This window comes from Mixophyes fleayi, chromosome 4 (genome assembly GCF_038048845.1).
Source record: "Mixophyes fleayi isolate aMixFle1 chromosome 4, aMixFle1.hap1, whole genome shotgun sequence".
Taxonomy (NCBI): Eukaryota; Metazoa; Chordata; class Amphibia; order Anura; family Limnodynastidae; genus Mixophyes; species Mixophyes fleayi.
Window position 1 is genome coordinate 267,106,572 of NC_134405.1, and position 10,731 is coordinate 267,117,302.

The 10,731-nt window shown below is 34.1% G+C and overlaps 1 pseudogene; it reads left to right on the plus strand.

The window, feature by feature from the left end:
• Positions 1-472: 472 nt before the first annotated feature.
• On the plus strand, positions 473-591 carry LOC142155467 (5S ribosomal RNA; annotated as a pseudogene).
• The last annotated feature ends 10,140 nt before the right edge of the window (positions 592-10,731 follow it).

Below are 10,731 nucleotides of genomic sequence, written 5' to 3' on the forward strand. Positions count from 1 at the left end.
GGACAGACTTTTAAAATTCAAGAATTTATCACATGTAACAGCACTAATGTTGTCTATTTGCTGCAATGCCCTTGCGGGAAAAACAATATATTGGCAGAACCATTAGAACACTTAAAATCAGAATTAGGGAGCACTTAAGGAATATAAGGATAGGGTTCCAGAATCATCACCTATCCAGGCATTTCAAAGATACCCACAATTGCATGTGTCAAGGTGTTACATTTATTGGTATCAAAAAAAGTTATCAGTAATTGGAGAGGAGGTAATCTACTCACAAAACTAAATAGGGAAGAATCCAAGGCCATTTATTATCTACGAACCTTAACCCCAAAAACACTTAATATCGAATGTGATTTGTCCTTGCAATGACACTCAGATCCATTCAGTAAGACGTCAACATGGCTGCTAATCTGGGTAATACCTTGCCATTTGCCTATGGTCCTCGTTACATTCAGTACAGGAGAGGCTCGAAACCTACGGTCATACCACCTTGGCCATGCCCAAACCCTTCCGACCTTGGAAGCCAAGCAAGGTGGAGCTAGATAAGTAGCAGGATAGGAGACCACCTGAGAACCCCTAGTACAGTAGGATACTCGCCTCTCCTGATGGATTGGTATCACCATTGGTAAATATAGGCGGGATTTCCTAGCGGCAACCTGACTTTGTGGATCAGATAAGTATTACTTGCAATGCTATATTTACCTTTACATCCTTTATTTATATATTAGTCTGGGGAGGTGCCTTTGGTTCCTATACACATATATATTCAATCTTGAATCTATTTATCAGAGGAACACATTTTATATGATGGTCTGGTTACTCATGATTCCCTAGAGTATTAGATGCCTACAAAGGTTGATAGTGATCAACACAACTTAGGACAAATGTGAATGCTAGGTTTAGGATATTGGTATTTGCACTTATATGTGTACATATATATCCACAAAAATTATGGATGTGGATAATGACATATGTGAGAACATTAGATCAGTGTGTGTCGTATAGATGTGCATATGCTATGTATTTTGTTGATTCATCAACACATCAGGCATGGCCCATATTGGGACTGGGTGCATGTATGATAGTCAATCTATTCCTAACCAGTTAGATATGCATAAAATGTGCACTTTGGACATCATTGACATTATCCATCATATTGGTTAACATTAACATTATACTAGTAAGAGGAACACATTGGTCACATCATTTTAATACATATCCTCACAAAAGGACATTACCAACCACCATTGAACTAATGGACGAATTGGACCATTAATGGTAATGTAATATAACACCAATAATATTACATAATACATAACCATCGTATATCTAACACTTCTGGAAATACAATGGGATGTGGATACTCATTGTTAGCTTATTATATATACATATATAATATTAATACTTCCTCGAAAGAAGGCAGCATCATTAGGTTACTACAGTATGACAGTTTTTAGTCTAAACTGAATTGATGTGTATATACAAATGTACATATTTCTTATATACATGTGTATATTTTTTAAACAATTCTTTGGGAATCATTAATATATTTAATCTGGTTGACGCACACTCAATATAATCACTAAACAGTATAATCCATTGTTGCCTTCTTTATTGGTAATAAACATACGGCAACAAAATACACATGGTAATAATTACAGAGGTCGCTGTTTATGTATAATTTCCCATTTTCATTAATATGGTTATCTGGTAAATTACAGTGTATTATTCCTCCTCACTCATAGAACAGGAACCATTGATATCGCTGTATCACTTCATATATTGTCTAATCAATTTAACATAATTTCTACACAGTTTAAATTTTTTTTTATGAAGATGTCATTTTGTTTAATTGTGAAAAAATTCCTATGTGCAACTCTGTTACTGAGATGTTATTTATTTATTTGCATCCATTTGTATTAATAATGGCCATACTACTAAGGATTATAATTGATAACAATAATACCAGCCAATCAGTGGGAATACAATAACATCAGCCAATCAGTGGGAATCACGTGTCCCGGAGCTCTATAAATAAACACTCATACACAGCTTCTCTAAATCTCTAATTCCCTTGAAAAAGTCGGTAAGACGAAACACATTGGGCCTCCGCCTTCACCATAATCTATTGGCCAATAGATAAACTGGAAGTGACGTCACAACCGGAAATACGTATGCGCTCCATGAGTGGAAGCATCTCGGTAATAGCGGTAAGATCACCCGCTATCCCCTTTCCTGACCTGGTGTTTCCAGAAGCTGCATTATAGAGCAAACATCAAAGGACACCATTCATGAACCGGGCACATTTTGGATCTCCCTAATCCACCATCAACCGCAAGTACCATTCTATACTAAGACGAGTGATTTTTACTACAGCTCCTAGACCTAATGGATTTATGACCATGTATTTGCTACTCATCAGGCATAGATTCAACATGCATTGAACTATTCTTAACTGGACACCACTTGCTCCTGGCCCATTTTTGCATACCATGTACAAGTAGCTTTATTTATGGACAGCTCTTGATATTATCATAACTTTATATGATCTATACATCAACTCCATTCATCAGTTATACATTAAAATACCAGGACTGATTGGATGGAGATACTACAATCTGTCACTCTTCCATTGAATTGTATGCCCCATGGTTCTGTATATGTATTCAAAAGTTTTTATATGATTATAGTTTTTAATAATCCAATACACTGCATCCTTGAGGCCTCTTGGTTATGTTTATATGTTTTTAAAGAATTAATAAATCTGTTAATTTTATATTCAGTTACATATGGCACAGTTATTCATGGGGAACTGTATTTTTTCCTTGCATTCAATTTGTTTAGACACTGAATGATAAGTTAGAATTACATGTTATACTATCTATCATTAACAAGCCAGTGAGCGCAGTAATTTTCTATCTGATTTTATCAAAAGACAATCCTTGAAGGACACACCTTTTCAGCCGCCCGTCCCTTTGCCTAGTAATGGGACGTCACTTCCGGGCAGGAGAGGAAGTTCGCATTGCGCCCGAACATTGCGTTTTCGTTGCTAGGCAATGGAGACATCAGGCCGCACTTCCTGTTGGAGGTCAGACCAGCTGACCGCAGACCTCCACATCCACCAATGAAGGGGGCTAGTATTTAAACCTGACTCTGACACCACTAGGGTGCCAGAGTATCTAGTCTCCTAAGTCTATTCTCTTGGATCCTGTTATCCCTGTGAATACTTACCTGCCTCCTCGGATTTGACCCTGCTTGCCTGACCACTCTCTTTGGATCCTCCTTTGTACTCTTTTGATCTCCTGGTTTTGACTCCTGGCTCCCTGACTACTCTCCTGCCTGACTCCTCAGTACCTTCTAGCCCGCTTGGTTTGACCCCGGACTGTTTGACTACGATTGTTCACCAGACCTTGCTGGTAGCTACCTTGGAGGGCTGCAACCGACACATCTCAGCAGCTAAGTCCAACACTCCTTGCGGGGTTCCTTGGTGAAAACCTGAGGCGTGGTTAGACTCCGCACCTCCCAACGTAACAGTGCTGATACCAGCAAGTGAGGCCATCCTACTACCCAGTTTGTGACAGTGGGATTCCTCCGGGTGCTCTGGTTTCCTCCCACACTCCAAAAAACTTACTGGTAGGTTAATTGGCTGCTATCAAAATTGACCCTAGTTTCTTTCTCTCTCTGTCTGTGTTTTAGGAAATTTACACTGTAAGCCCCAATGGGGCAGGGACTGATGTGAATGAGTTCTCTGTACAGCGCTGTGGAATTAATGACGCTATATAAATGATGATGATGAACCTTATCCTCCCTCTGAGGGTGACTATCACATCTCCGTACTTTTTTCTCACCCAGCTGCCGCCACTAGCATTTATTTGTAATTTAATCTGTAGTTTGCTTTCATCAGTGCTAGAACCTAACCTATTGTATACTCAAAATCCACAAAGATGTGACTTAAGAAAGCTCTGTGTCACCATTTTATAAAACAGAAGATAAACATTCAGAAGTTACATTATCATCTGAACTGTCAACCAACCAGCACATAACTTGACTAATATCTAGCAAACCACCTCTTTGGCTTAAGGGAAGCTTTGCCACTCTTTTGGCTACATTTATTTCTTCATGTAAGTTATCATTATCTATAGAGTTACAGTTAATAAAGGTCTACTGAATAGTTGGGCTTCATAATAAAAAGTAACTTTAGAGGAGATGGACAGACTGACTTGTGATCAGCGCAGTAAAAATATGTCCAATGGAGGTACTTCAATTAGCTGCGATGTTCTTCAGAACATCACAGCTGTGCATTTTTACTGATACTACAGGGTGTGAGGAATAATCAGCAAAGATTTCTATAATAATCATGCGGTCACGATGTTCTGAGGAACATCGCGGCTAATTGGGGAGTGAGTGTGTTGTAAAAAGTACACTGGTACACTGGTTCATATATCAATATATTGCCTGAGTAGTTGTGCACTTATAAAACTAATAGCGTTAAGACAAGTTTTGCCCTTGCGCGTATGAAAAATATACCAGTTTATACCACAAATATTGCTTGGGTATTTGTACAACAATATAACTAATGGTGCTATTGACAGGTACAGTAACTTATAATTATGGCTTGCTCCGTTATCTACAATGGTTGAGATCACAATGAATTGCATGTGTATAAATTACACTAATGACAAATATAGAAAAAAGTGTTTTGCAGTGACCAGTGCATTTTTTAAAAAATTAGACCACTTGATGTAATAATTATTTAGATGGCAATTTTGACCTAACAGAGACACCAGTCACTGTCACTTCCAATGCCAAGTTTATATATTAGACTAAAAGAAGTCTCTGTTTTCAATCAAAATATGACAAAAATAACAAAATGTATATTATACTTCACAAACATTGTATGAAGTATGAGACTGTGAAGACAAAAACAATAGAAAAACATTTAAAAAATTCCTATCAATCCATTGTACTCCAATAGATTGTAAGTATAGGTTGTCAAATGTGTAATAAAAACTGTTTATAAAGCTTGACAGCAAATTGTATCAAGTGCATTGGGCAAAATACATTGTGCGTCACAAGTCTAAATTGTGCAATAGAATTTTTGGGGTTTCATATATATCTACTTATCAGACAAAAGTGCCTGTCTGTATATCTTCTAAAATTACTTTTTAAATGTGGTTTTGGTATACTCAATATTATGTGAGAACTGCATAGGTGTGAAAAGTCCCTAAAGAGGGAATGCAGTTGTTTTAGCATTGTAATACTTTATGCAATAAACACATGTACAGATCTTTTTTGTCAGGAAACATGTTAAATTTGATCACAAAGGCAAATAGTAATTTGACTGAATAAAGACATATCCATCATTTTAACTCACTCACTTTCTGATAGTTCTTTAGCTAACCCCATTTCCATTATCTATTCACAAGCAGGCCCTCTGTCATACACATGTACTTGTTTTGAATGATTTGTTTTTATGCATGTATGTGTGTTAAACCCACTGTCCAGTACTACAGAGTTTTGTGGCACCTTACAAATTAATGATGGTGAATATATCTTTAAACTATGTGTCCTGTGTGGTATTTTTTGTGGTCACTTACTATACATATCAGCTTTTCCCTCTTGAACATAAAAAAACATATTTACTTGAAAATTAGAATGATTTTCTTGTAGCTTAATAAATATCCTTAAATCCACTGTGTATTGTTGCTGTAGAAGAGTTCAAATTAGCCTTCTGCATAATTATAACATTTATTAAACCATAAAAAACAGCAGTATCTAAATTTGGATATACAGAGAACTCCCCCAATTTTCAATAACAATATAAAAACAGCAATATTATAAAATTCAAAAAGATAAAATCACAGTTCGTCCACTGTGAATATAAGGACTACAAGCCCACATATACCACTTATGAAAAAGCAGTAATTGTTAATTCCGTAACTATCTAAACTTATTTATCACACACACACACATATATATATATATATATATATATATATATATATATATATATATATATGTGTGTGTGTGTGATAAATAAATTGTTATGTTTATTTTTATATATATTTTATTTATTTTTATATTATTTATAGTTACATGTTTTATATGATTCATTATTTCATTATTATTATTTGGGTTTGTGAGATATGCTATTTTGGCTTCATGCTAATTAACACTTGTGATTGATTGGAAATTGAGAGGGCTCTGGCTCTATTTAAAGATGGACTTTTAGAAAGTAAGTTACTTGGCTTGAGAAAGTCTACATGTAGTAGACAAAATGCGTTGTTTGTTTCTCATATTATGCTTTCAAAATAATAGCCTAACATTGGATCTATCTAAAGAAGTTTGGATTTATTGACCAATTGATTGTAGAATTCTTCCTATTGTTTTTTTCCTATTGTTTTTTGTTTTTTTCTTAGTGACACTTCCTCTTTTCTGAGCAACTGACTGGAGCCAGGAATTAGCACAGTACCTGTTTCTACCCAACTGACTGGAGCCAGGAATTACCACTGTACCTGTTTCCACCCAACTGACTGGAACCAGGAATTACCACAGTTGCTGTTTCCACCAACTGACTGGAGCCAGGAATTACCACAGTGGCTGCATTCATGAACATCTATCCCTATTGTTACAATTGTTATTCCACTATCTTACATTTCAAGTGTTCCCCCACCTTAGATTGTAAGCTCATATGGGCAGGGCACTCTTTACCTTATGTTTTGATGTAAAAACCCCATCAATGTACAGTGCTGAGTTATTTGTTGGTGCATTGTAAATAAAAGATAATAATACTTGTACATGTTTTCTATGTTTCCAACCCCCTTTGTTTATTGTAATGGTTAAGAGAAAAAACTATTAAGGTGCAAACTATGTCCTTATGTTCTTGATGTTGTGTGACATTACTAGATTGTAAAGATTTGCCCCTAGATTTTTTTTAAATTGTCAATGCTTGTTAGTTTTAATGTACTGTAGCTTAATGCACTGCATTCTGAATATATTTCCCACAATATTATTCTGTATACACTTTTGTGCTAATGGAGTATTTAAAATATAGTCATATTCTGGTCATCTCTAGTGATCATATACTGGAGTGGAGGGCTCTGGCCATGACATATAGGGACAGAGCTATTTAGCAGCAAAGTTGTCTTTGGTTGCAATAAGTAAATGTGTGCCTTCTTATAATACAACCAATGGTTTAAAATTGGTATTACAGTGATCCTTACTGTCACATTATTTTTTTTTTTTTTTAATTCCTCTAGTGTACATACTTTGCTGCCAGTGGTAGCTTCTTTATACAAGCCAACAACAGTTTTTATTTCTTTAAGAAGAGACCCAGGTTCTGAATAAGATCCAAACACATAGCCACTAGTTCAGTCATTTAGCTTTATATAAAAAAATTTTATGCTTGTGCAAAAATAAGCATTATGGATTTCATTCATCTAGCCTACATGTCATGTGCCTCTAACATATGCATGCAACTTAACATAAATGTATTCAGCATTTTGAATACATGAGTTACATTAGTATGTTTTTCTTTTCTTTTTCAATACTGCTTTCAATTTGATTTCTGTATATTATAAAAGACCAGTTTTAAATATTTTTTAAACAGTATAAATATTTATTATCATACAACATGTTATACAAAATGTCAGTTTAAAACATTCCACATTAAAATGTAACCCAAATAGCAGACAGTTTACAAGTATAATAAATATGAAAATAATGACTCTTCATAAATAATAATAATTATTATAAATAAATAAATAACATATATATTTGTCCAGTGTGCCATCAGAAAGGACAATAGGGGTATCAAACATAGTTTGAAACAATATTTTTTGTAAATAAAAAAGTAATATCCATGTAAAATAATTAACATAGAAGATTTAGAAAATATAAAATAACTATAAATTTAATAAAAATATAGCAAATCTGCGTTTTGCATGTTGGTATGTCCATAGTACTATATATTTTCATTTAATTTAGCAATTATAGGATCATTTTGAAAAATTAACACTTTTTAACATAATACATGGTATCGATAAAACAAAACTTAAAGGGGTTATCCAGTTAGATGGGCTCCCATATTTTTAGTAATGAAAACCAGGAACCCAGTATGACCTGAAGTTTGCTCAAGCAACAAGCTCTACCCCTCATTGTAGGTCCTAAATAATATGAAACAGATATAGTAAACTATTGCCAATTGCCCTATTATTTGTTAGTTGATGATTTGGGGTGGGAAAAAAGAGGGTTATCTTGTGACCACCTGGACACATGGAAGCCCTATTTAAGAAGCAATGTTTATCTACCCAACTATCAAGTGTTGATCGAACATATTCTGCATATCACTGATATCCCTACTCTAAGCCTACAAAGTAACTGATTCCATGGCTCTGTAGACCAGCATTACCATATAGGTCTTCAGGCTCTTTAAGATACTGTAATGTACTTCATTTAATAGTATCTTATTGCACCAAATTTTATTATAATGTGCTATAAAATGGAGCACATTAAATTATCGTAATGGTAGCAGAGTTGCATTCTTATGAGTTTACAGATCCATCAAATTAGTTGCCATGCAGGCTTAGAGGAGGAACAATAGCGATGTCCCAGCTTGATCAGCACAAGATCTGTAAGTGTAAATAACAATATAATTAAAGGAAGAAGTTTATAAAGTTGTGGAAGTGATAGAAAAAATTATTTTACTGGATAACCACTTTAAATCTTATCATACTACTATAAAATTAGAGCAAATCCAATTATAGTAGATTCTCTCTTTTTGCTGCCACTTGATTTACCCAAAATATATTGCATCTGCTTTGTGTTTCGAAAGTATACCAGGATAGAAATGCAATCATTGTTTTCTGTTTTAAAATAGTACAAATTGTATAATAACAATTTGGTTTTTCACAAACACAACTCCCTTTTTGCTTCATTTGTAAGTATACCTATTTTAGCTCTCTGCTTCTCTGAAATTTACATTGTCTTTAATATTTTAGGAGCACAATATGTCTCTTCATGGATTATTGTCTTTATATGTGTACATGTGGCTTAGAAAATTGACATATTGTTGTCCTAAAAATATTTGAAGAATTTTTGTTTTCAAATAGGTACATTGCTTGCATTGTAGTCCACAAAGAACTACCTCATATTCTGATTTAACCATACTTTTGTACAATCTGTATAACAAACTTGTAAAAACATAAAATGTTTCACCATGAAACATAAAATTATATAAAACCTATATGTAATATGGCTCATATCCACTGGCATTATTGTATGTGTTTACATGTATTTTTAAAGCATGTATATGCTTGTAAATGGGTCTGATTCTAGAAGATATTGTTTCTAGTGCGTTGCAATGTGGTAACATTCCTCCAAATGCTACTTACTTCATTTTCTACAGTTGCCATATATGAACAAATTGGAAAGTCTACAGTGATCACTATAAAACTTGCAAAATTCATAGTAAAAGTGCCTATCAAATGTAAAATACCAGTGAGTATAAGACTTAAATAACAACTCAAGCCCAAGTAGGTTAAAGTGGCAGGAATGTGTTAGTATAAGATGAGTTATCCTTTCAATATATTATACTGTATTTAAACTAAGGCATGAATGGTGAGGTAGCATTTGAATATATAATACAGTACTTGAACGAAGACATGTATTCTACCATTCACACAGTTAGACAGGCTTCAGTTTTCCTCTATGGTCAGGAATGTCTGGCACAGTTTTGGGAAAGGTATTGCTGGAAGAAGATTTCATAATTCCGAGTGGTCCGGGCATGTACAAATTTATACTTGCAAATATCCTGTGTTGACAGACAGAAACAAAAAACAAATCTATAAGTATTATTCAAAGTTTTCAAGCTTACTCCTTATATCATTTCATTACTCAGGATGTTGATTTAGAAGTCAAGTTTTCTAAAAACATTAGTGAAAATTGATCAGCACATATAAAAAATATTTTTTTTTATCACAATGCTTTCATGTAATAAACATAATATTAAGTCCTTACTCAAAATACTTTTGATACTGGGATGCATTCAAATATATGCAAGGTTGTTAGTTCATAATAACTAAACATGAAATTAAATGCACAATGTATGCAAGTATATGAAGAAAACATTTCCTTTCTACAGCTATGCACTATGACAAATCTCATTTCATCCACAAAAACTGTCAGCTAAAAGGACAACCATAACTGTTTTAAATACTGCATAACTTATGAAAATATAAACCTCAGTCAGAAGGAACTGTAATGTCTGTGAAAGTAGGAACAATTGCCCCAGAAAATCAGTTTTCACTCTATGGCTGTTCTTAGTTCCAGGACCGTTTACAATGGAAATGCACATGCTTGTTTTTTTGTATTATAAACATTTTATTAACTTTTGTTTCCACAATATTATTTTTAATAGATGTGTATTAAACTAATTCAATTAAATTTGAATGTCACATGTTGCTACTAAGCCTTCGGTAAATCCAAATTGTAAAGATATAATAAATATACTTTATTTGATTATTTTAACTGTAGGCATTCAGAGTAAATTGTTTACAGCAGATTGTGTCATTTATGTGTTATACCTCTTATTTAATGGGCAAGCGTGCAAATACCAATTGTGTTTGAGATCATAGGTAAAAGCTGCCCTCCCACCACAAATTGGAGTAATCCCTACAAAGGCATGATATTATATGTATTTTATTATGGGTGCGGCCCTATCTGTGTGAAGTT